The sequence below is a fragment of the Lissotriton vulgaris genome, chromosome 5 (genome assembly GCF_964263255.1).
Source record: "Lissotriton vulgaris chromosome 5, aLisVul1.2, whole genome shotgun sequence".
NCBI lineage: Eukaryota > Metazoa > Chordata > Amphibia > Caudata > Salamandridae > Lissotriton > Lissotriton vulgaris.
The window spans coordinates 933,952,600-933,979,485 of record NC_141693.1 but is presented as its reverse complement, the minus strand read 5'-3'; the positions used below and the strand labels follow the sequence as shown (position 1 = coordinate 933,979,485).

General features: G+C 45.1%; 1 protein-coding gene across 1 annotated transcript in view; it reads right to left on the bottom strand.

Moving 5' to 3' along the window:
- The window catches only part of STK32C (serine/threonine kinase 32C), a 1,581,084-nt gene that overhangs the window by 173,438 nt on the left and 1,380,760 nt on the right, over positions 1 to 26,886 (bottom strand). The gene's annotated exons all lie outside the window — the stretch shown is intronic.

Sequence of the window (26,886 nt, the reverse complement as noted above, 5' to 3'; positions counted from 1 at the left end):
GCTAAGGACAGCTTATTACTAAGGCCAACGATATTCCAAGATAAAAATTTTAACTGGCAATTAGTAGACGTCCCATAAGTTACGGGTGTAGTAGGTACCTGCTGTAAATCTGGGGCAATTGGGAGAGCTATATACATGGGTAACAGGGATATCTACGGTTGCTGCGATAACTGGGGCTCAATTGGTGTTCAATCATTGACTTCCCAAGATGAGGATCCACTTGTCAGCCCTACCGGATATCGATCAGTAGCTCTTCCTATAAATGAAAATAATGGAAACCGCCTGAGTTGTATTAATGATGAGTCAGGGGAGCAGGTACGGAACTCAAGTGAAACAAGATTTTCTGACAGGAAGGTACTAGCTAGAGTCAACTCAATATAATCTTGTGGTTGTGTGTGTGCCGTATACCTCCTTGCCCTAACAATATCCTCCCTAATTAGTGAATGACACCCCCTAACATGACTAATCCAATGTGTTGACTTATTTATCAAAGACTCCTCACTTTAGTAGCCTGATGCAATACCCAGTTTTGGAACATTCACCATGTAAACTTTATTCCCTTCTGAATGGGGTGTTAGCTGGCGGTGATTTCTTGTCACTATTTCAGAGGTTAATGATGCTTGTGTGTTATTAGTTGTCATACGAGGTACAGGGATTTGCTGCAATACTAGGTTCTGGGGATGCACGGTTGAGGACCTGTGCTGTCTATTGTGTAAAGGAGGAGGTGCTATATCCCTCTTTGAAGCTAAGGGAGCGGATAGGCGTCCACATGTGTGAGTACTTTGATCCTGTTTGGGAGGGGGAGGTCGCTGCGAGCATATGCGCTCTTCTACCAGAGTGCACAAAGCCTGATTATGAGCTGTTACGCTCGGAGTCAAGGTTTTAATCTTAACAAACAGTTCATCAATCTTTGCTCTCAAGGCCCCTATTTCTTGTCTAAGCAGGACAACAAGCTGGTACAGACCCTGGAGCGAACTATCTACCTCCTTATTACTTTCACTTCCAGGACCAGACAATATTGCAGCAGCATCGATCGCTGAACTATCGGAAATATCAGCCAACACTGCAAACATGTTTGCACAATGTATTAAAGTTTCAGGTAGATTAGCTTGTGGAGAAGTGTGGCTCAATAGTTAGAGCAGGCAGACCTTGATGCAGAGCTCTGGCCAGGGACAAGGGTTTGATTCCTGCCCAGGCGGGTCTTGGGCTCATTAATTCCCCTGACCGGATATTCTCGCCTCAGTGCCTATTCTGATCATGGGTCCCACGCTGCAACTCTGGGCAATAGCTTGCTTAGTCTCCACAACGGCCCCTACAACGCGAGGGATGCCTGGTCTGCACCATGGGGGTGCCCAGGAGTGGACACTTCACAGGGAAAGCCAGGAAGGGTTCCCTTGTGGTATTCGTACAAGCGCCGGGAAACCCACTGTGGGTAGCTGTGCGCTATACAAGTACAAAAACAAAAACATAGCTGTGGGTGAAGCTTTTTCCTGAGGGGGAGTTGTATCTATAGTCTGTGGTTCCAATGTTTGTACCTGCTTGGGTGCGTGCATTGTTTCATTAGTATGCTTTGATGCTTTACCCATGGGCTATCTGGAAAACATCGAAGGGATAGTGGACTTGACTTGTGTGGTGGGGGTGCGAGGTGGCGATTGGGCAATACTAGTCAGTGCGGGTATCTCTGTGCTTAAGATGTCTTCGCACTCGAGTACAAGGGTATCGATCCTGTCCATTACACAATTATTTTTAGCCTGTTTAATTGATTGTTTAGCTTTCTTCCCACCCCCTGTCCCTAGCTGTGAACCACTGTTTGCACCCAACCCCTCCATTGTCTTTCTTTTGCCCATAATGCAAGCAAATTGGAATCACTGTAGCTCGCAAGAAAGCAAGGGTAAGTTCGAATATTCTCCGGACTACAGAGCCCACCAGGAGAAAAAGTTAATTGTTGATTCAAATAAGATGTCCATGATTAGATGGATCAGAGGGAGCGCTTAGGTTTGGATAAGGTAGTAGGGCTCAGTACCTTAAGTTCTTTGAGCCGGCGCAAGGGGTTCAATGATGGATTTATCACCCAAATGGCTGGCTGGCTGACACGGGTCCTCTCGCGGCTCCTCTTGTGAGATCGCACTGCCTTCTGGGGGATGTAGTCCCTGGCAGTCCGCGGTCTGCACCCAGGAGCGTAGGGCGAGAATGGCGGTGATTCAGGCTCTCCACAGGGGTCCCCAGACAACACAGCAATGGCGGCACCAGCAGGAAGAATCAGAGGGCAAAAACCGGTGATAGCGTCCCAATTGCGGTAAGGAAGTATCCCCACTACTCACTATCTATTGCCTTTTTTTCACCTCTAAACAGCCAAACATCCGGAGGCCGGGACTGCAGTGGGGACTGCAGGGAGAACTGCCCAGATCCACCCCACCTCAGCTCACGCGGGACAAACCGCGCCACTTCGCTCTCACTGAGGACGCCTCACTGTTCTCGCAAAGCACGCTGAAGCCTATCAGCCGCTTCGTGCACCAGGCGGATGCCTCGAGCTCACCTCCAGCATCCGTTGAGCCGTCAGTCACCTTAGGTGCCAGGCGGATGCCTCGCGCTCACCTACAAAGTTTCGCTGAGCCACAAGAAAGCCGACTCGAAGAAGGAGACCCTCCTGCCCCGTGGGCCCCGTAGCTCGCAACTCACAGCCCGGTCTTTCCTTTTTAAAAGGATGATGCCTTCCGACTCTTCTCCAGCTGCTGCATCAAACGCTGAACCAGGTACGCTCCGCCATTACTAAAGGAGGGAGCTACGGATGCGTGTTTCTTAAAGCTTCAGATCTACGCAGCCTTAAAAAGGAGAAAGATTCCTTGGTCAGGAAAATCCCCATCTTTTTTGACCATCCTGAAGCCAGCAAGCCCTCTGGCTCCCGGCACCTGAGTATGGCAGTTTCCCCCACTGGAAAGGCATGAATAACCCCAACAGCGTCACACACATACCAAGGTTGCAATATATGTTCTTGGAACGTGCACGGCCTGGACACAAAACTAGAAAATCCAGACTTCATGGATTTCTTAACACAGTACAATATTCTTCTTTTTCAAGAATCTTGGCAGAAAAGCCCTTCTCCAATAATTGGTTACAAAGAATTTCAGAATCCGGCTAAAAGAGCCACTAAATACGGAAGAGCAAAAGGAGGTCGCTTCTATAATAGACCTAGACTGCTCTTGGATGTTATTTGTCAAATTAAACGCCTCGTTGCTCCACAGTCTCCTTATACTCAACATCTACATCCACCCGGCATCCAAGCAAAAGAGCCTAAGAATCGAACAACTAATCACATCTCTAATAACACTAAAACTAGCCTACCCAGATGCTAACATCATGCTGTCGGGCGACTTCAACATGAATTTACAACACAACAGGAATAAGGACACAACAGAGGCCATATTAGCCTCCAATCGACAGGTCTCCCTCGGTAAGAGATGCGCAGCTCACCTGAATGATCTCTCAATTCAAGTGCTTAATGGTCAAAGCCCAACAGATCGGCCCCCAGCATCTACAAGGGTCACCCAAAAATCATGCTCAACCATCGACTACGACCTTTTCCCATACATTGAGAACTTTCAAATAAAAGATAGGGCAGAAAGCTATCATAAACTACAATCGTTCACTTTATTAGGAAGTTTCGTACTTCCAGAGAAACCAAAGGTGATGTCTTCTTTAACCCAATGTTATAACTAAAAACGCCTCTGCTGGAAAAAGGAAAACATTGAAGATATCACATGTATATACTCCAGCCTCTTGGAAAGATCTAATCTAGAAACACTGAGCATAAAGGCCTGGAGTCCTTCATCCACGTCATAAATAACAAATTTTCCAAGCACGTCCATGGCCATAAAGCAGGAAATTTAAAGGGGGCAGCCTGGTACACAAAACGCTTGAGGAAACAAAAACGACAACTAAATAAGTACATCAGACAATTACGATCACGGGGACCAGAACACCATCAGGTAATCCTGCTTCTTTGCAAAAGCAAGAAAGATGGAGCACAATAGGGACATAAGATTGGCCAAAAAAGAGTACAATGAACATATCTGGGCAAAACTTCTCTATGCATGTAAACTAAGGGACTCCAAGCGTTTCTGGGATCAAATCAATCAGTTAACTAACGGCAGGAATCAACATCATAACTCGGATGTAATGGATACAACTTGGAGAGCCCACATCGAACACCTATACAACTAAAATCGATCTCCAATTCCCCCGAATAACGGAACAATAACAGCAAATGGGGCCGGCGGCGGAGGACAAGCCAACAATACGCTGACCCATGAACCGTCTCAAGACTTAGAGTCTTTTTCTGCTGAAAAAGTACTAAAGTTAATAAAAAACTTAAAACCTGAGGGAGCTCCAGGTCCCAATGGACTACCAAATGCCCTGTTTCGGCATGACCCTCCATTTTGGTCTCGCCTCCTGACTCCCCTTTTTACCAAAGCTATAACATGCGGTTATAGAGAGGAGTCCTGGAGAGGAAGTATCCTTAACCCAATCCACAAGTCGGGTTCCCGCTCGGATCCCTCCAATTACAGATTAATCGCATTGATAGATGTGGAGGCGAAACTATACGCATCTAATCTTTTGGTTGAGCTAGAGGCTTGGGTCAGCAGATCAAACTTAATACCGTACAAGCAAACTGGATTTCGGGCAGGGATGGGCACCCTCACCAATATTTCAGCGGTTACTCTCATAGCCAATCAGTCATTTGTAAAATCTAGGCCCTTGTACGCCTGCTTTATCGACCTAAAAGCAGCTTTCAATAAAGTTTCAAGAGCCAACTTATGGGCAAAAATGCAAGACTGCTGGGTTCCGCCATGACTCCTGACAGCCATCATCAATCTATACTCACATACGTGGGTACAAATCAAGAAAGGAGATGGGTCCAGTTCAACTGGCAAAATTCCAACATCCAATGGGCTAAAACAGGGTTGTGTACTGGCACCCTGTTTATTTAACATTTACACCTCCGATCTCGATAAGCGCCTCAGGTTAATCCAAGCCGACCATCCGAAATTGAGAAGAAAAACGATCCCTTGCTTCCAATACGCCGATGACATCGTCCTGCTAGCACAAACTCCTATAGGCCAGCAGAACCTGATTACAGAATTAGGAGACTATTCCACCTTGAACCAACTCACGATTACCCATAAAAAAACAAAAGTTATGTGTTTCCCGAAATCTATTAAAACATCAAAAATGTAAACTTTTTCCTGGAAATTGGGTGAGCATCTATTGACTAGGGTTATGTGCTATAAATACCTAGGCTTCCAGCTAGATTGTAAGCTTAACTTCATATCACACTTGGACCAAGGTCGCATGAAAGCCAAACAACTGTTGTTCGCTTTTAAAACCCTCAGGAAAAAACTTATAGGATGCTCCACCGCCCACCTGCTTAAAGTGATTGCTGCAACATTTTTACCTTCCATTTCATACAGCTCAGAAATTCTGAACACTAAAGATGCCACAGTCCTAAATACAGCACAATCCGTATTATTTAAGAGACTGTTTTCAATTCTGCTACACACCTCACAGGCACAAATCCGCCTAGAATATGGTCTAAAAAATCAGATTATGGCCAGACAAGGCGCCCTAGTAAAATACTACTGGAGGATGAGGGAGGCAGAAGACAACACCCTAGCCCACTATTGTTGGGTCGAGATTGAAAACCAAAAGAGCCTAGCCAACTCAACCACAGCAGCCCTGTCGGCATTACAGTTAGAGGATGCATGGCTCACCCTCGCAACGTACTCCGGATTTAAAATCGTAGTCAATAACGCTATCAAACGGACCTCTTTATTAACTGATAAAACGTCCTTTGCAAAAAAACATCATGCCTGGGCTGTGATAAAGGATTACCAGAGGCTGAAGCCGCAACAATACCTGTTGGAACAATTTTCCCATCAGAAAAAACATTATCTGACTCTGATACGCATGGGGTCTTTCCCCTCAAAGGATTTGACCCCAAAATGGAAACAAATATGGCCATCCAAGGAGTGTCGTCTCTGTGGTCAAGGGGAAGAGTCACTATTACATTTACTATGTACTTGCTCTTTTTTATTGGAAGTCCGAAAATCCACCCTCCCGGAGGCTCTAAGGAAGGAACAAATAAGAACATGTAGAGCAGCGGTCAATAAATGTCTCGGAGGGTCGTCAATTCCCCTGTCCTGCAGAGCCATAATACTATGGAAAATCGCAGCATAAGAACTGGCAAAATGCGACTCTGCCAAGCAGCCAACTAATTAGCAGATATTTCCCAAATGCTTATTATTTTAAAAATAATGACGAATATAACAATGCATCTCCTTATTGAGACATCGACCTTAAGTCTTTTTAGGCTTTTAAAAATGTATATTCTAAAGCACTGCGTTTTATGATGGTTGTCCATCCTTTTATGATTTTTTTTAATGAATCAAATAAAAGTATATTTCGACTTGACTTGACTCCTTTAAGCTTCCTGCCTAGGCTGGCTCCTTGGCCACTGGTTATCACATATTATCAATAGCTGTGAAGAGAGCTCTCTGCGTACATGTTATCGCTATCATCAACTATCGAGTCATTTGCAGTGGCTTTAGAACAAACTGTTTTAGCATGCTTACACCCTGCAAAGATAAACGAAGAAATGGATTTCACAGAATGTTCAATAACAAATAGATTCCTATTCTACTGAAAGTACCACCCACAATTTAACAGATCGTATCTATTCCTGGCAGGTCGAATACACGAAAGGAAGACACAATATACTTGTCACAATGTAAACGTGGTATCTTAGTAAGTCAATATTGTGGACCACATCATAATGTAAGAACAATACAGATTCCTAGACCAAAGATACCTATATTGCAGAACCTATGTAGTACATCAAATGCATGACAAGGAAAATGCAGATTTACATTTCAACTTCTTCGTAGAAGAAATATGTAATCATTGAAATTTAGGGGCTTTTAAAGGCACTAAATGTTAATGGGGGTCCCTTTTGTCACATGACTAAAAGGGCAAAAGCCGGCATCCTATCTGAACATCGCGAATGAGAGGCAATAAACACATCATCAGGAGAATACACCTTGCAATGTTTTTCACTGAGGCCAGAGCTGAAACTTAAAACAGCATCCGCTTTTACTGTCGGATCCTTTCCCTGCCTTTAGGTTCCAATAATTAAAAGATATCTGTGGCCCAAAAATATGGCTCCACATTAGCATCGACCACTTTGCCTTGTACAAATGTGAATCTTCAGTAAGCACTATTGGTCTTTATGGAGAATTAAGGTAGAACATATTTTTTAAAGTAAAAGAAGGCACACTATTTTCTTTCAACATTTTAATGAATTTGAACATTGTTAATTTTGATTTTGTATCTAGCTTATCTTATACATTTAAAGCACGAATACAGTTAAAAAATTAAACTAAGCACTAGTATTTAAGTGAATAAGGATATGTGAACACATGCTGTTGTTCAGGCCTTTCAAAACATCTTTAGCTTAATCCTAGAAAGGTGAAAAAAATAGTTCTTGTTACATGCAGTCTATCAATCAATGACAAAGAAAAACATTAGAACGTTTAAAGAAAGGTATATGCAATCAAACACTCACACATTTACACAGATACAAGCACAGAGACTGACAGATGCACACACATATACACACCTGTTACAGATGTAAATAACTAGAAACAAGCAGGGTCATTCCCACACACAACCAAAGCAACAATGTAACTAGAAATGTCATGTTCAATAACACAAAAAAGCCTTTCCATTTTAGTACTGTACAACCATCCTAGACCTTACTTTCGAATTCAATGCCACAGACAATAGCAACCCGCCTTATTACTGCCCCCCCCCCATGTGCCCTTGTGAAAGAATCTCAAAAGGCTTGCACAGATAGAGAAACCAATAGTTTAATCTTTGTAAGTGGAACCAGGAGTTCTTGAGCTGATGATCTCAATAACCTCCATACACTATATGATCAGAAGTCTGTTTATTGTTGGTGTTTTGAAGTGACACCCTCTGAGCCATGAGCTAAGACATCAAATAGTTTTGTTCATCAAAAAAAAATAAAGACTTAGACTAATTAGTCTAAATCGACTAATAGGTCATAAATGAACCCTTTTATTTGCATCATTAATGTAACATCAGTCTGAGCAATTTAATCATGTAAACTCAATTATTAAAATCACCTTGTTTCTTTTTGTTATGGTCGTAAAATACAACATCCTTGCTTTGGAAAACAGTTTACGGGCACTGACAAGAAATGGCGCATTATCAAATGTTGATAATTTGTCCCAACTAGTGGTGCGCGTACACCACAGAGAAGCGGGGGAGGGAGCACGGCAGCGTGGCGAACATGCGCTGCTGTGCGTTCTAGCCACCAGTGGGAATGGTCGGAGCAAAGGCAGGACATGCTCCTGCCTTTGCCCAATCACGTGCCTTTTAAAAAAAAAAAAACACACAAAAGCCAATGCCTGCCAGCGAAAGCCTGATCACACGCACAAGCGTGTGGTCAGCTTTCTAAACACCTTACAAGAGGTCTCGCGCTGCGTGGCAGTTCTGCGCACTGCAACGCTAGGCGCGAGTCCTAAAAAGGGCTGTTAATAATGCCCCAAAACTTGGCACTGCTCTTCATGGTGCTTGCCTCAATTAAGTCCCTCCATTATTCCTCCTTCATTGCTGCCTTACGTTTGACTAATTATGCTTTATACACCCTTATGCGGGTTACCCTTGGACTCTACTCTAATGCTTCTTTCAGGTTCCTAGCAGCACTTTAACAATCCGAATCAAATCATCTGGGCATCAAGATAGCTAGTTGCCGTGCACGAACACTAAGAAGATTTGATATTGTAGAAGAGATGACTTTATTTGTTTCTTTAATTTCATCTGGATCTGTGAATGGGGCAGTACACATAGCTAGCTCAATATCACAGCGGGTGTGTAAAGAGTCGTAAAATGACTCTGGAGTTAACTGAGCCCATTTTAACCTTCTTCCTCCATCGGTTGCTTTCAGTACTTCACTCCTCCCTTATCCCTGGTGGACAGCAAGGAATGCCCACTGATCTGCATACACAGGGGATTATGGTCGCTGTAAATACTTGCCCCAATGGAAAAACCTGAGATCATCTCAAGGAGGGGCAATAATACAAGAATGAAATCAATTATAGTGTCCACCGCTTCCTGCAAAGGTTGGGTTGAGAAACTTACTAAGTGGGTATGTGCACAAGGACGAGATAAAGTCAAATTTATCTAATAAATCATTGAGGGAGTCACCTTGTGCGTTAAGCTCAAAATGAATACCCTTCACACATAAACAACCCAAATCAATAAGATTAGTTTTCCTTGGATCCCCACTTGGGTGAATTTTAAAATCCCCAGCTATCATAAAGTTACCACAAACTGCCTTAAGTTTATCTCTTGAAAAGGAGCCCAACGAAGATATATAACAAACTTCTGAGAGACAAGAAATTGAGTATCAAAATACACTAGTCCTAATTTGCAAGACCCTTTTCGAAATATCAATTATTTTAAGCAGGGATTATCTATAGGAAACGCTGATACAGTACAATCTAATGCTAAGGAAACATAAGTTAAGGTGCCAGCCACCCTTTGATCTTCCTGAACTCAAGGGGACAGCCGGGACACAAAAGGATTTGTAATCCTCCAAATGGAAATCATTTGTAGTTACCCAAGTTTCCTGTAAGCAGATATTATTGCACTTTTGTATAAAAAGAAGCCATGAAGAATCATAAAACTTATTAGCCAATCCCACGAGATAAGATTAGAACCCTTTACACCCCTGTTACTACAGCCTAGCAAGGGAATCTCCTGTTGGCAGTTGAGTATCCTAGGTTCCCTAAGTACTGCCTCACTCAGTCAATTGCAGGCGTCCAAGGTGCCCAAAGATGCTAACCTGTTCGTTAAAACCAGGGGGGACTGCCCTCCGTATAAGTCTCGATGAACAAGAGGCGAGTTGCACCAATTAATGTACCAGCATGCACTACAAACCCAACCAAACCACATCTACACACCCTACTATCCCAACTTCCACACATATCCACCATCACCTACAAACAGTACACTACTCTATCCTATACCACTAACCAATACACTCATCACTAACACAATGCCAATCAACACCATATATAACTACATCCCATTCAGACACACTCTCCCTGCTGTAATTACACCTAACAGACCACCTTTTATCACTAACAAACATATAATCATTCTTCCATCAGTTGTTCAACAAACACCCTCCTCTCCCTTCTACCATAATAACACTAATGCACAACACACACACTGCACACCACCACACTTTGTAACTCTTGCAACAAACCAGTCTATGATAAACACTCTCACCTCTACTTCATTCCCTCCTACACACAACAAACACTCTACTCATAAACACGTCACCACCCCCTCTACGTCACAACCTCCTCTCACAAACAATACTACACAACCAAATCCATTGCATGAAACATATACATCAGCACCCTTTTTCATTACTCCTCAAAAGCAAAACATATCACACACACCAGCACAACAAGATCTTCAAAGCGCAACACCTCATAACACTTACCATCACAAAATACAAACATATACCCACCTTTCAAACCACACAAAGGAACAAACTCCAATGCCAAGCTTTCACTCTTCCACCGCACCTAACACAGATATAGAAATACAGCACCTCTCTTCTAACTGCCTCTCATCCATAGGACAATTTAGAACATTACTACATGATCCACATGCTGCACTACCTCCCCTGACTCATACACCTTCCGCCTTAAGCACACGCAAATAAAATAAGCAACATGCGACACGTCACAACTTTGCTTCCCCATGTCTACTTCACAACAATGTTACACCACAAAAGCAACACAGCACTCCAACTCACTCTCAAACACCATCTCCATCACATACACATGCAGACCCATCAAAATGCCTTCTTAGCATGCTGGATTAGGAACGCGATACAGAACAGCTACACGATTGCTATCCTAATACAGCTAATAACAGGACTAAAAACCCACCTGCTACAAACCCTCACAATACTGATCACTCTTCTACCAAACAAAGTCCCACTATCACCAAAGGCCACTCACTAAACTGTCTACTAATAAATGCTTGATCCCTCTCTAAAAACAAGAATCACATCTACGACCTTCTCACCGATGCAAAACCAGATATACTATTCATAACCGAATCATGGTTGGGAGAAGATATGGCTACAGTCCTGCATGAAGCCATTCCTCTAGGCTATCAAATAATCACCCAAAATCGTATAGCCAAAAAAGAAGGTGTCTAGCTGTTGTATTCAGGCAAACAAAACATATCACTAAAACTGACAACATGATTAGATTAGATTAAGACTTTCTTTATTTAGATATATAAAAACATATCTTTAAAAGATTCTTCCAGCACATTAGTACAATCTTACAACTTAAAAGAAATTAAAAAATGAAAAAAAAATAAAAACAGAGTGCAATGTGGCTTTATTATCAGTGCTTACTGCAACGTCAATTTAGAAATTAGCACTACCGGACAGTGCAGGTAGAGTTAGATGCACATTATTCTGCACAGTGGTCCACTTTTTCTAAGAGTCTGTAGGCTAGGCATACTGAACAAATTTGGCCAATTTTATGTTTAAGTCAGTGTTCTCTAAGGACAGAGCAGCAGTAATGGCGTGTCTGCAAGTCCGAACTCCCAGCCTGTTCCATTCCGGCCTGAGTAGACGTCTGCGTTGGGAAATGAAGAAGGGGCATATACAAAGCACGTGCAAAAAAGTTTAGTTTGCTGACCCACACCCTCTGCACGTTTGATCAACCTTTTTTTGACGCCATGCAGGGAGATTTTGTAGGAAGCGCCAGTCTCCCAGTCTTAGGGCGATCAGACATCGCTTTAGATGATAAGAAAATGTTATTGACAAATAATTTGCCGGGTAAAGTCGTTTATAGGAGTTGGCTACTGCCCAAGCATGGCTACGTTTCGCAAGGAGAGCTTTATCCATCATCAGGGATTTCAGTCTTATCACTTTTTTGATTGTGTTTTTGAAGGCAGTCTGGCTTGGGTTGAGGGCCCAAAGGTCTGTAGCAGACGTTTGTTGGATATAGTCGTTTAGGAGACGACCGTAAGTTCCTTCCGGATTGCTCACACTAATTTCATTCCAGACCAGGAATTCCAAGGTACCAGCTTCTGCCTTCCTTAGTTTGTGGATCAGATTAAGATATGAGCCAACATTAGAGGATTCATAGTTTGTTAGGCCCAGCTCTAGTCTGACCTGTGCTGGCGAGGAAGGACCTTGGCAGGTGAAGCAATTTCTTATAGAGTTTGGTTGAAAGTTTGTTTAGGGAATTGTTCATTTTTCCCTTGAAGATCTCTATACCATACGAAAGAGTAGGCCCGATCTTTGCTCTAAGCACTTCCAGTAAGGGCGAAACCGTGGGGCCAGAGAGTCTCCTCGATAGCTTAGCCAGGGATATCATTAATGCTGTTGCCTTCGCTGCAATCACAGTGCTCTGTTTAGTAAAACTGCCCCTGGAGCCCAAATGGACCCCTAAGTATTTGTACGATTGGCCGATTAAAATGCTTTCTTTGTTTATAGTCCAGCCTCCACCTCTGTAGCGTTTTTTGCCAAACGGGACAACCATAGTTTTTTTCATGTTAATTTCTAACTGGTTGTTTGCCGTGTATTGCGTTAAGGCGTCCAGAAGTCTCTGTAGCCCCACTCTGGTGAGACTGAACAGTGCCAAGTCGTCGGCATATAAAAGATTGCATAATGCCGTGCCTCCTACTTTTGGTGGATGACTGATTACTTCCTCTAGGGTGCTTGATAGGTCCGCAATGAATAGATTGAAGAGAAGGGGAGCCAGCACGCATCCCTGTTTGACTCCACGAGAGGTCCAGATTTTCCGGGAGAGATGCGTGCCAGACCCTAGCTTCACTCGGACCCATGTATTAGAGTGCAGGAGGATGATGGGATTCAAGATGTTGTCTGGGATTCCCCACTGCTTCAGTTTTTGCCACAGCGCTACCCTAGGCACCCTGTCAAATGCTGCTTTGAAGTCGACAAAGCAGCAAAAAATCGACCTGGAATTTGTGAGGGCTTTGTCAATGATGGTGGAGGTTGCCAGTAAGTTTGTCATTGTTCCTGATTTGGCAACAAATCCAGTTTGATTGAAAGGAATCAGATTTTTATCCTTTACCCATTGTCTCAGATCCTCCAAAATGAGGCCTGCAAAATGTTTTGCCTCTATGTCCAACAAGGCAATTAATCTGTAGTTGTTTGGGTTGCCTCGTGGACCGGCTTTATAGATTGGATGGATAATAGCACCTCTCCAAGAATCCGGGATGGTTTGGTAGATCAGGGTGTAGTTAAAAAGGTTTAGTAGCACTTTGGACCAGAAAGGGACATCGGACTTGAATAGCTTCTGCGGCAGGCCGTTCGGGCCTGGTGCTCCATCTTGTCTTCCTTTGGTAAGAGCTTTAACTACTCTTTCTTCAGACAGTTCCTCAAATGAGGAAGGCCCCTGCATTTGATCGAATGAAGAATTCGGTATTGCACCCGTGCCAGTGTCAGAAACCCATGTTAATCCAGGGCTGTCAGGGTTATCTTGTGCCTGGAAATGCTCTGTTAGGTACAAGATCCAATCTGCTTCCTGAATGTTCGCTGATCCGAATGATGTTGTGTTTCGATCGATGTTGTTGATGAGTGACCAAAATGACTTTGAGTTTTGTCGTTTGCTTTCCCATACCAGTTAGACCCAGAATTGAGATTCCTGGTCCTTTCTCTCTTGGGTAACTGCCCTCCTAAATGCCTTTTGGGCATGACGATATGTGTCAAGGAGGTTGCTGTTCTCTGGAGATTTTAAGAGCAACCTCAGTGCGTTGTTTCTCGTTCTTTTTAATGTTTGTATCATGGGCAGTGCTGTTGCTCCTACTGGTGGTGTGCGGTTAAGGCCCTGCCTTGTCTCTGGATAAAGTCTGATCAAATGTGTACATAGCTGCGACCATATTGCTGTTGGGGAGGCCATTTGGACGAGAGTACACGTAATAAAATCCTTGCTTGTTTTTAGGATACACTGTCCGTTAGAATCATTCCATTTCAGGCGTTTTAGGTTGTCGGAATGTATTCCTTTGTATGTGAATGGTGCCTTTTTGTGGAGAATTAAGTTTGTGGCAAAGGAAACGACCAATGGCCTGTGGTCGCTCTCAAGTCTTGGCAGAACGGAGAAGCTGGTCAAACTGGACAGGAAATCCGAGTTACAAATAGCGAAATCCAGGTAGGATTTTGTTCTTCCATTTGACCAGGTCCAGTTTGGGGGGGAATCGCTTGCTGATCTTCCATTCACCACCAGATATCCTGCGTTGTAAAGTCTTAACACAGTGGTCTCGCCTAGTGTATTGGAAATTTGCATGGGGGGTTTGGTTGGGGGACATCCTCAATAATGCTGGTCAGATTGGGGCCTTCTGAGACTGCTATATTCCCATGGAAAAGTCAAGTCAAGTCATAAAATTTGTATAGCGCACTACATACCCGGAGGGTTTCAAGGCGCTTAGGAAGGGGAGGAGGATTATTTGTCAAATATCCATGTTTTAAGCTGCTTTCTGAACGCTAGGTGGTTCTGGGTGAGGCGAAGGTAAGCGGGGAGTGAGTTCCATGTTTTAGCAGCCAGGTATGAAAAGGATCTGCCTCCCATGGTGGTCTTGTTGATGTGAGGTACAGTGGCGAAGGCTTGGCTGGAAGAGCGAAGTTGGCGGGAGGGGGTGTAGAAGGACAGTCGAGAGTTGAGGCAATCTGGTCCGATGTCGTAGAGTGATTTGTGTGCGTGGGTAAGCAGTCGGAAAGTGATCCTTTTATTGACGGGTAGCCAGTGGAGGTCTTTAAGGTGACCAGAGATGTGTTCGTTGCGTGGGACGTCTAATATGAGCCTGGCTGAGGCGTTTTGGATTCGTTGTAGTTTCTTCTGGAGTTTAGTGGTAGTACCTGCGTAGAGGGTGTTTCCGTAGTCCAGTCGGCTCGTGACCAGAGCGTGGGTGACTGTTTTCCTTGTTTCGGAGGGGATCCAGCGAAATGTTTTTCTGAGCATGCGAAGAATGTTAAAGCAGGAAGAGGATACGGCGCTGACTTGTCTGTTCATAGAAAGTGAAGAGTCCAGGATGACGCCAAGGTTCCGTGCGTGGTCTGTCGGGATGGGTGCTTTTCCGAGGGCTTCCGGCCACCAGGAGTCGTCCCAAGCAGAGGGGGATGTACCTAAGATGAGGACTTCTGTTTTGTCTGAGTTCAGTTTCAGACGGCTTTGTTTCATCCATTCGGCGACTTCTTTCATTCCTTCGTGTAGGTTAGTTTTGGCGGTGCTGGGGTCCTTGGTGAGAGAAAGGATCAGTTGAGTGTCATCAGCGTAAGAGATGATGTTGAGGTTGTGTTGGCGTGCGATGGCCGCGAGGGGGCTCATGTATACGTTGAAGAGGGTGGGACTGAGTGATGATCCTTGTGGTACGCCGCAGATGACTTCAGAGGCCTCGGACTTGAATGGAGGAAGGCGGACTCTCTGGGTTCTTCCGGTGAGGAACGAGGTGATCCATTCAAGTGCTTTTCCTTGGATTCCGATGTTATTGAGGCGTTGTAGAAGGGTGCTGTGGCAGACTGTGTCGAATGCTGCAGAGAGGTCGAGGAGGATGAGGGCGACTGTGTCTCCATTGTCCAGTAGAGTTCGAATGTTGTCTGTTGCTGCGATGAGGGCGGTCTCAGTGCTGTGTTTTGCTCGGAAGCCAGATTGTGAGGGGTCGAGGGATTTGTTGTCTTCGAGGAAGGCGGCGAGCTGGTTGTTGACGGCTTTCTCGATGACTTTGGCCGGGAATGGAAGAAGCGAGATGGGGCGGTAGTTTTTGAGTTCGGTGGGGTCTGCTGTTGGTTTTTTCAGAAGGGCGGTGAGTTCAGCGTGTTTCCAGTCTTCTGGGAAGGTGGCGGAGTTGAAGGAGCAGTTGATGACGTCTCGGAGGTGCGGTGCTATGACGGAGTCTGCTTTGTTGAAGATGTGGTGAGGGCATGGGTCTGTGGGGGATCCAGAGTGGATGGAGTTCATCAGGCGGATGGTGTCCTCGGTGGAGATTTGGTTCCAGGCGTTAAGGGTGTTTACGGGGGGAAGATGGTCAGCAGATGGTAGGGTGGGCTGGCTTCCGGGTTGGTTGTCAAAGCTGTTGTGGATGTCTGCAATCTTGTTGTGGAAAAAAGAGGCTAGGGAGTCGCAGAGGATTTGAGAGGGGGTGATGTCGTTGGAGTTGGCCGAGGGGTTGGAAAATTCCTTGACGATATTGAAAAGTTCCTTGCTGTTGTGGGCGTTGTTGTCAAGTCGATCCTTGAATGCTGTTTTCTTGGCTTTTCGGATCAGTTGGTGGTGAATGCGGGTGGCGCTTTTGAAGGCGTCCTTGGTGCTGGTGGATGGGTCTTTTTTCCAGGCCTTTTCAAGGGAGCGGCATAGTTTCTTGGACTTCTTGAGATCATCGTTGAACCATGAGGCCTTCTTGCTGCCAGGTTTGTTTTGACGTTTTTTCAGTGGTGCTAAGGTGTCGGCGGTGTTGGATAACCATAGGGAGAGGTTGGAGGCGGCTTCGTTGGCGTTAGAAGAGAGGGCTGGGGAGTTTTGAAGGAGCGATGCGGAGATCTGGTCCGTGGTGATTTTGTTCCAGTTTCTTTGTAGAGTTGGTTGGAGGTGGTTGATGGGTTTCGGCTTGTTGTAGGTGAAGTGAACGCAGCTGTGGTCAGTCCAGAGGAGATCCGTCGTGTGGCTAAAGGAGACATGATTGCTGGAGGTGAAGATTGGGTCGAGTGTGTGACCTGCGATGTGAGTGGGGGAAGTGACCAGTTGTTTAAGTCTGAGGTTGGCGAGGTTGTCTAAGAGGGTGGCGGTGTTGCGGCCGTTGATCTTTTCAAGGTGAAAGTTGAGGTCTCCCAGAAGGATGTAGTCTTTGGAGGGGAGCGCGTGTGGGGTGATGAAGTCCGTGATGTCTTCACTGAATTTTGCGCGGGGTCCTGGTGGTCTGTAGAGGAGGGTGCCTCTGAGAGTTGTCTTGGGATCGATGTGGATCTGGAAGTGAAGGTGTTCGGAGTTAGCGAGGTTGGCGTCAGAGCTGGTTGAGATGCGGATGGATTTCTTATGGACGATAGCGATTCCTCCTCCTGTATGGTCGGTGCGGTCCTTGCGTGTGATCTTATAGTCATCAGGGATAGCGATGGTGATGTCTGGGGTGGAGGAAGCGTTCATCCATGTTTCCGTTAGGAAGGCGACGTCTGGAGAGGTGGCGTCTAGTAGATTCCATAGATCAATGGCGTGTCTGTGGACCGAGCGGGTGTTGAGAAGTATGCATTGTAGGAGGTTGGGGTCGGGAATCTGTGGTGTTGTCATAGCTGAGATGTTGTCGGTGCAGTTGAATTTGCAGGAGTAGCAGGAGAAAGGTCCATGGGTGTGTCCAGGAGCAGCTTGGACGCAGTTGGGGGCGCGACCAGGGTTCAGGGCTAGGAGGGTGGCGGCATCGTAGGTAATGCGGGGGGGCTGGGAGGGACGGGGGCCAGGGGGTCTGGCGCTGGGCGTGGTCCAGGCGCAGACGGGCGTAGACGGGCTTACCTTTGGCGCACCTTCGACGCGGGTTGGGCGCGGTCGCTGCGCGTGAACGCTGCGCGCGGGAAGAACTGTCATATATGGAAAATGGAGAGGGAGGGGCGAGGGCGACTCAGCTGGGAGGCGGGGCGGGCCGACCACGAGAGCAACAACAAACAAAATGGAGGAGGGGGGAGCACAACAGAGCGCCTGGGAACAAACGCGCTAATACAGCAGCTGAAAAAGTACACTTTAAAGCCAATGCGCGTTATATGCAAAGCGGCAGCCAGGCAGATCAATAAGAGGCACAGAGGAGGCAAATGTCACAGAAGCGCTGCAATAACGATACCAGTACACGCCAGGGAGCACTGGGAGCGACCACTCCGGCCAAAGCGAAGAGCGAGTGTTAAAGTCTCCAATGATGATGCGGTCCGAGTTGGGATAATCTGTAGCTATATCATTCATGGTTTCGCAAAATCTGGCCAGGTGGTCTTTTTTTGTGCGGGTGTTAGGATTGATATACACATTTATAAGTAGGAGCAATCGCTGTCTGTTCCGTAGTTTAATTTTGACCCCCAGTAGCCAGTCTTCTTTCAAGTTAAGTTGACTCAGTTCGCCTTTTAGATTGTTGGATATGTATATGGAGAGCCCGCCTTTAGGGTGGCCGAAGCGGCTATCCCTCAGAGCCTGCTTCCGAAATTCAATGAATCCTTCAATGGGGCGACCCTCTAGCTCCCATGTCTCCTGCAGGGCAACTGCCACATGTTCCCCCAGGAAGGACATGGTGTCTTCATTTAGGATTTTTTGGTGTAGGCCACAGATGTTCCATGAGCACAGTGAGAAAAGTGGCTCCCCCTTGCCACTGGCCCCATAGTGCTGTTGTACCCCTGGCAAAGAGAGTGGTTTTAGTGAGTTGTGTGTTTTTGCTAATGGTCTTGTCGCAGGTGGTCAGATTCTACTTTTTGTGGCCAACACTGCTGGCAGCCATCCCCAGGCGTGGTCTGGTTCATTGCTTCTCGCCGCTGTTTCAGGGCATTTAAGTTCTGTATCCGGCCCTGAGGCGTTTTTTAGAACAGAGAACGGCCTCCCATGCTCCGTATTTTTAGTGCAGGCCAGCTTGTTGGATGTAGTTGCGCCTGATAGCAGCGTGGTTGGATACCCTGGCGTTGAGTAAGGGTGCACTCTAATCCCCCAATTCCGCAGTGTGGCCTTGTGTTCGAGAAAGGCTCCTGCCCATCCTGCCTGTGTGAAAGTAACAACAGTGACCTCAGAGGGTTGATTTCCTCGTGGAGGAAGAAATTCAATGGATTCGATGTTATTTGTATCCAGGCCCACTAGCCCCGGTATGGCTCCTGCTAATTTCAGCAGATTTGATCTATTGAGAATATCGTGCCGCCCCTTAGATTTGTACTCGGGGGCTAATAAAATCCGGTGATACGATTGGTTGTCACTCCGCGGCTCAGTTGGGATTGTGGGTTTGGGAATCAGTTTTTCAATTGTTGCATCAGATCTGTTTTGATGTGGCTTCTGTGGTGGTTGGAAGAGATCCTGTTTTAATTGAGAAGTATGTCTGATCCGTGCAGCTATGTCGTTGCAAATGGTTTTGGTAAGACTCAGTTTTGACGTTGTTTTTTTATTCCCAGAAAGGGGAAGATCCTTTAGGGGCTGAGATTCGCCTGCTGCAGTCTCTTGCTCAGTGTTACTTGACCTAACTGGGCTCACCCTTGTGCTTGACCTGGCTGGGCTCACCATTGTACTTGTTGCAGGATCACTACTCTCTGTTTTCATTGCCGAGGCGATTGTTGATGTGCCTAGGATCTGAGGGCTCCTCGCCCGTTGTTGAATGGGTAAGTCCACAGTTGGTCCGTTCGAAGTTGTTGTTGGGTTTAATGTCGGTGCCACTGTGCTGGGCTCTAAAGAGGATTTTTTATTTTCGGCTATCGAGAAGATGGGAAAGAGGTTCTGATGGACCACGTTGGGGTTAGCCCTGAGTTTGTTCCTCGCTTTTCGTTGACGTTTGCGCTCTCTTTTGCTGCAGGGGGGAAGAGGTCTGGGAGAGACGAGGACTGACGGATCGAGCGAGGAATCAGGACTGTTGATTCGTCCGTCCTCAGGTTTAACATGCTGATTTATGAGCCCGATTGATGATGGAAGAGTACAGTTTTCGGCCAATGGGGTTGGATTTTTCAGAGCACTATGAAGGTTATCTTTCATCGATGGAAGGCGGTTGGTGGATCCTTTAATATCTGCTTCTTCTTCCTTTGTTTTTATATTTTTGTTTTCGCAATCCTTCGGTGGGTTGTCCTGTTCTTGATGTTTAGTGGGTTGCAATATGGCTGACACGTTACCCCCCCTCAGCTGCTTTACTTCCCTGATAACTGTGGAAAGGCAATCTGGGAGCAGGGAAAGGGAGTTGATAATTGGAGAGCAGCAGCACGCTGGTTGTGCGAAATTTGCGGATGCTTGCGCTCTTAAAATAATGAATTCAATTGATCTAGTTTACCATCAATTCCTGACGTAAAGAGTGCCAAGGTGTTTAGTAAATCCACTTGGACCTCTAGTTTTATTGAATGATAGTTGAGTGCGGTCACAATTTGTTGGAGGGTCTGCAGTAGTTGGGGCCAAGCGCTGGTCGTGGTGTCCTCTTCTGTGATAGGTTTATCATCCAGAGTGAGACTCGGGTTTAAGGAGTTTGGGGTGGTTTTAAAAAAAGGTGACAAATTCAGCGTGGGTTGATCATTTGCAGCCTTCTGCGCTGATTGGCTTTGGCATAGAGTTCCTATTAGGCCAAAAGGTGAAGATAACTTGTGTAATGGGCTTTCGTTTGTTGGTTCTATTAATGTTTTAGTTATTGGTGAGATTGGCTGGTTGGGAGCTTGACAGCTATCATTAAATTGCGGTGGCCCAACTTGCCCATGGATTTGGGCTGTCGTTGTTTGCTGTGGGAGGCCCATGGGTGGCTTAATCGGGAAATGTGGAAGTTGTATCAGCAAGGGAGAGGCTTCTGTTGAACACATTATGTCTTCCAGCTGTGTTTGCAGTGGAAGGGCAGTCCCGCCGTCATCTGCCAGAGGGGTGGAGGGCATCTCGGAAGTGAGAGAAACTGTTTGGGTATCTACCCTGTTTTGATTGGTGCAGGTGGACCCAAAAAAATAAGTATCTTGCGGCCCTTTTGCTGGCATTGTGTTAAATGCCCAATTTTTCAGTGGTGCTTTAAAGTCAATCCCTTGGTCGTCTGAGGTTGTAGAGGTGAATGCCTCCAAGACTTGCGGGTATTGCTCTAATTGTTGTATTAGTTCTGCGGTTTTTGACGGGGTCTTTCTAAAATAATCCCGTAGAGTTAGGCTCTTGGGTTTCTGAGGATTTGGGGTGTGCTTGACGTGGCCCTGAACCCCAGCTGCGTCAAGTTGCTTGGACTTCCTTCGCTTGGGAGCAGTGTACTTTCTTACTTTGCCGGATCTCATTGCTCCGGGAGGATCTTGGCTTGAACTCTTTTTCACCACTGCGTGTGAATCAAGGAGAGTAAGTCTATTTCCCAGTGAAAGTTTGTCTGATTAAATTGTTTAATAGATGAATGACAGTCAGTGTGAGCCACTTCAGGCTGTAATTTCATTAAAGGTAAAATAATCAGTTAGATGTTTGTGGGCTCCAAACAGTTAGTTAACAGTTGGTTGGTCAGTTTCGTGGACGGCAGAAGAATGCTTTCCTACTGGGGTAGCTTTGTAGCTGGGTCAGTTGGTGTGTTCTTTGTGCCCCAGGTCCTCTTTGGAGATGGCCAAGGTCAAGTGCACTTGATAAAACTTTGCACTTTAAACTTCTGCTGGGAGCGTTTGGTGATGAAGAAATAGCAGGTGCAGTATGCACAGGGTGCCGAGCAGTGGGTGCAGAAACACAGAAACACAGAAACGCAGGAATGAAGAGCTGAGGTGACCTGCTGTGTTAAGCGAAGCCCCACTGGTTCCTGTTTAGAGCTGCTGACGGCAGTACTGGCAATGCTGGAAGGCGTGAGGAGAGGCAGGACTTTGGCTATGGGCCGGGTGGCTGCACTCTCTCTCCTCTTACCCCTCCCCCCGCCTCTGCCTCTTGCTGCAGCTCACCTCTCCGCCGCCGCCGCCGGTAACCGCTACCGCACTCGATGCAGGATGCTAGATGCAGAGATGCCGGCTCCGCTCCGCTCCGCTCTGCTTGGCCCTGCCGGGGGCTCGCTTAGGCTCTTACTGCTTGCTGCTTGCTACTTCATACTTCTTCTTGCTTTTTCAACTCCGGAGCCGGAGTCCGCATAAAGTCCGCATAGACGGCATTGGAAATGGGCGGAACCGGCACCCAGCAGTCACTGGGTGGGTGGATCAGAAGGGACTCGGACCAGCTCGGACCTGCAGCTCAGGCTCAGGTTCAGGCTCTCGGCTCACAGACCGCCCCGGCACTCCCTGTATTCCCTGCAGACTTTCAACCAAGGATACAGGGCAGGTAGGCAAGCTGCCTGGCTGGCTGGGTGGCGGGTGTACTGAACTGAGCCTCGGGAGACTGGAAACGGTAAACGGTCCCAACCGCTCCTCTCCTTCCTCCTCGGTGGCTCTGGGCTGGCCGGAGTGTCCGACGTTATGCAGGGCAAGGTCCAAGGTCTAGGCTTCTCGGCCTCCCGGCTGCATGGCTGAAGGAGAGCTGGAGAGCTGAAAATCAAATTGCGGGGGGGCTTGGGCCTGGGCCTGGGGCTGAGGCTGAATACCCCCGAAAAAGCCCCCAAGAAGCCTTTCCTGTAGCTCTCGCTGCGGCTCCTGCTCGCTCGGCGTCTGTGTCTGTCTGTTCTGCTCTGCTTCGATAGAGCCGCGCAAACATTTGCATGCCTCTGAACGACAACATCTCCATAAAGAATTGTGAGGCTCTTCTAACAAGATGCAATCCTACACCGTCTTCCTCCTGTAACTTACTGCTCCTTTACAGACCTTCACCTAGCAAGGCAACAATCCCATATGCACTTCTAGACACAGTTTCAATACTGATAACAATACACTCCAACCTATGCGTTCTGGTTGACCTTAACATTTGGTTTGATAAACCCAATATGACCCATCCAAAAACTAGCCTAGATGCATTGAACCTGCATCAGATTGTCCACAATTCGACACACACCGCTGGACATATCCTAGATGTCATTTTTGCTAATACTGAACTCGTTACCTTTCAAACTATAACTTCAGACACATGGTCAGACCACCACTTGATTGCCTTCCAACATAAAACAACGCAAAGCGACTCACCTAAAATCTACCTTACATCCATCCACCTATCGGCCGTGTAACAAACTCAATTTGGAACACTTGGAAACACAACTAACATCCAGTACAAATCTGGAAACCATAAATTCTGTTCAAAATCTATATGAGTCGCTACAGGAAGCTTTTGACATCCTGATACCACTCAAAACCACACAACAGAACAAAAGAAAAAAAGCGCCTTGGAAAAACAAAAATAAAAGACATAAAACAACAAATTAGAAAGCTGCAACGTACCTGGCTCAAAACAAACGCCAAACAAGACAAACTTCTCCGACAGAAAATGAACAGATTATACAATTCTGCTATCAAAAAAGCTAAGAAAAGGAACTATTCAGACAGAATTCAAAACGCTAAATGTGCAAATAAAGAATTCTATAAAATACTCAATGAATTTCGCAGACCTAATTGCCTAGAAGGAACTCATCCTGTTACTCAAGATTTCACAGACAAAGTGGCAAATCATTACACGGACAAAGCAGACACGTTGGAATCGTACTTAAAACAGAAACAAAGCACCAGCACTAACCCTTGTACAAAACAAAAATCCAAGAATGCTCTAATCAAGCATCTCCATTCCTTCCAACACATCTCACATGATGAATTTATGGACCTGGTCAAAGCAAGCAGGCCTGCCGGCAGCCCTTCTGACACCTGTCCGCCACAAACTTTCAAGACAATTCTTTTAACAACCTCTGCTGCCACTCCAGGAAGAAGAATCATCAACGATTCCATAACTACTGGAATATTTCCAGAAGAACTCCAGAAAGTCATACATATGCCCTTTACTGAAGAAAACAAACTTGGACCCGCCGAACCCTGACAACTACAGACCCATTACAAATGGACCGTTCCTGGGCAAACTGACAGAAAGAGCAGCGTTCGCCCAGATGTCACAATTCATTAAAGAGAATTACATACTTTCAGACTTCCAAACAGGATTCCGTCTGGGAAGTGGCACTGAATCTGCCCTCAATTATTCAATAGCATCACGCGGCATGATCGGCATGAATGTTGAAGCTGGTTTAAATGGGCTTACGGCGGCGCTGGCGCACGCAATACCCATATCTCTCAATTCCTGTTGAGTGTTTTCATATTCCTTTTCCTCTGTCGTATCTGCCAATGCTTGTATTGTTCGAAGTCCTGCAATGTCAGAAACTTGAAATTGTATACTTGGAGTTTTGGAAACAGCGCTGTCAGTTGCCTTTTCATTAGCTTTTTTCAATTTGTGAAACTTTACCAACTTCAATTTTCGAATAAATTTGAAAATGTCCATTCTAGATTGTGTGTACTGAAAACCAGTTTGGGGGCAGAATGAGAGGGCCCAAGGATAATAATTGCAGTTCTGCAACATCCCGATCAAGGTCGCTCAAATTTATCACTGTATTCGCTTCACCTAAATTAACCCCCATCTCATCTATTGATTCCGTACTACTGTTGCTCAATGATGTGGTGGTGGAGTTGGTTTCTTCACCTGATGAGATATCAATATTTGCATTTCCCGTGGCTACAGCTGTTGTTTTGGGCAAGAGAGCTTTTCTTTTTACGTTGTCGAATTTCTTGGAAAAAGTAAATATTTTTCCTGCCTCATAATCATTTTTATCTCTTGCAAATTTGAAAATCTTTCCGTTCTTAATTGTATCCTGTTGTTTTTCCAAGCGCTTATTTATATTTTCCTTTTCTTTTTTAATAAAATCTTGATCTTCAAATGCGTCCAATTCCAGTAAAATTGTGTTGATTTCTTTTACTATTTGCGCTCTGTCAATGTCTGCGTACTTGATAAGTAAGCAAACCATATTCATCGACGCATCCAAATTGTTTGTCGCCCATTCTTTTAACATTTGGGGATTGGGCTTTTCGAAAGATGGTGCTATCAATACTCTCAACCCCCTGGACACTCTCCCGCCTTGCTTGTACTTTTGAAGGGACTTACTCTCCCACCATTTGGTCAGTTCCGTTTTTGCAATTTTTTTAATACAGTCTTAACATTAGCCTCTTTCTTGTTGGTTTGCGTACATTTATGTATCTTTAGATTGTTGTAGAAATGTTCGTAGTTTCTGTGCAAAATTTTTAACTAATGTTATGAATTTCATTATATTTTTGTTTTGGGTTGTCGTGTAGTTCCTGCTAATCAGTAGGATCTGTGAATTGTTTGGACAACATAAACTAAGGGCTTGGTGCCTAGACTGATTCTGGATATCCCGCAGGATATGTTGGCCTATAGACCAGCTAGCCCACAGTGCTACTGTTAGCCCCCCCAACCCTAACAGTTTCTGGCAACAACTGAACATGACCACCCTGATTCCTCCGGAGTAATAGAAGCAGTACAGATTTGTTTGCTCAGTCACTCCTGCTCACTTATTCTCAGAGAAACATACACAGAATACACAGTGGGGCATTTTCAATAATATTTATTGAACCAACATTATTCTTGCATAAAATATGTGTGCAGCAATGATTAGGAGGCAGAAGCTAATAAAGGAGATTACAAGCACCAAAAGAGTAAACAATAGATACTTTTCTACCACAGTGCTGATGCAATAAATATACGCAGGCATATATGTAATACGGGAATCTTACAAACTCCTATGATGCAGACCCTATTCTTAGTTCGCCTAGAGTGTGTAGGTGTACAGCCAAGAATACCCCCTAGGGATGATCCAAACCCATTACCTGATGGGAGAAGGTGAAGGACCCCGTCTTGGTATCGAGTTGGACACCCCTCGCGGAATGTCAGATTGGTGCTTAGTGAATTCTCAGCATACAGGGACTTTCATTGTCACCAGACATGCCTTCTCTACCAATCTATCCAAATGCCTATTCTTTATAATAAAAAGCAGCCTTTGCAATGTGCGCGCTAGATTAGTGATGTCATTGATATGTGGATAGCGCTATCACTATGTGGGTGAAGATAGGACAACTTTTGTACTCAGTGCGTAGAGAGGGTAAGTACATGATGTTCAAGGCATTGTGATACTGTTGCATTAAGCTGGTTGGGAAACAAAGTAGTTTCAGAGAAACTAACCCAACATTGCCGTTCATGAAAATCTGTGCAAAAGGTCACTGCTGAAAATGTTATATTCCAGAGTTTGGGCGTTGTAGCGAGGCAGCATATTCCTCACATTGACCTAGAAAGGAACAGGGTGATTTATAATTATTTTGATGATGTAATCTATTTTTTGTTGTTAAAACATGGTCTATGTTGTTAATTTTCTTTAGTGCTGTGTTGCATATAAAAAGTAGTAATTTTTATATTTATTAAAATGATAATGTAATCATTTTGGCAAAATTATTCTAGTCAATATCCTGTGAGGCGATATTTTGGAATATTCATATATTTATTTAAAGGTAAAGATATTTTTGGTTCCAATATTTTTGATAAGTAAAAAAGTATATTTTTAACAGTGATATTTGTGCTCTTGATATTTGAAGTTTTATTAATTAAATAGAGGAAGGCGATATTTTGGGAAATGGTATTTAATTTCTGATATCACGTGCTTGGATATATATATATATATTTTTTTTTTTTCTGTATTCCAAAGCCCAAGGGATTCAGAGATGCACTTGGTCACAGACGAACTTACTAGGTTCCTTGATCACGCCGATGTACTGGGACAGGGATACATAAATACGTTTGTGAGAACGAAGATATTTGAGGACGTATTCGTATGAAAAGAGGGAGAGTGAAGGTATATTAGGGCTTATTTACAAGCCCCTTGTGCCACCGGTGTGTCACTTTTTTGCGTGGCTTTTCGGGTCCTTGTAAATATGGACCCTTCTCATGCAACACCCATGTATTCTGCTGTATTACCAGATTTATGAGAATGCATAAACCAGGAAATGCGTCAGAATGCTACGCCACCCCAGGGGAGGCGCAGTGAGGCGCAATGAGGAGAAATGTTTACATTTCTCCTCATATTTCCCTTATTCTATATGGGTACTATTCTGAAGTACACATAGGAAGAGGAAATCACTTCTTGTGATTGTTTTTGTGCCGGAAG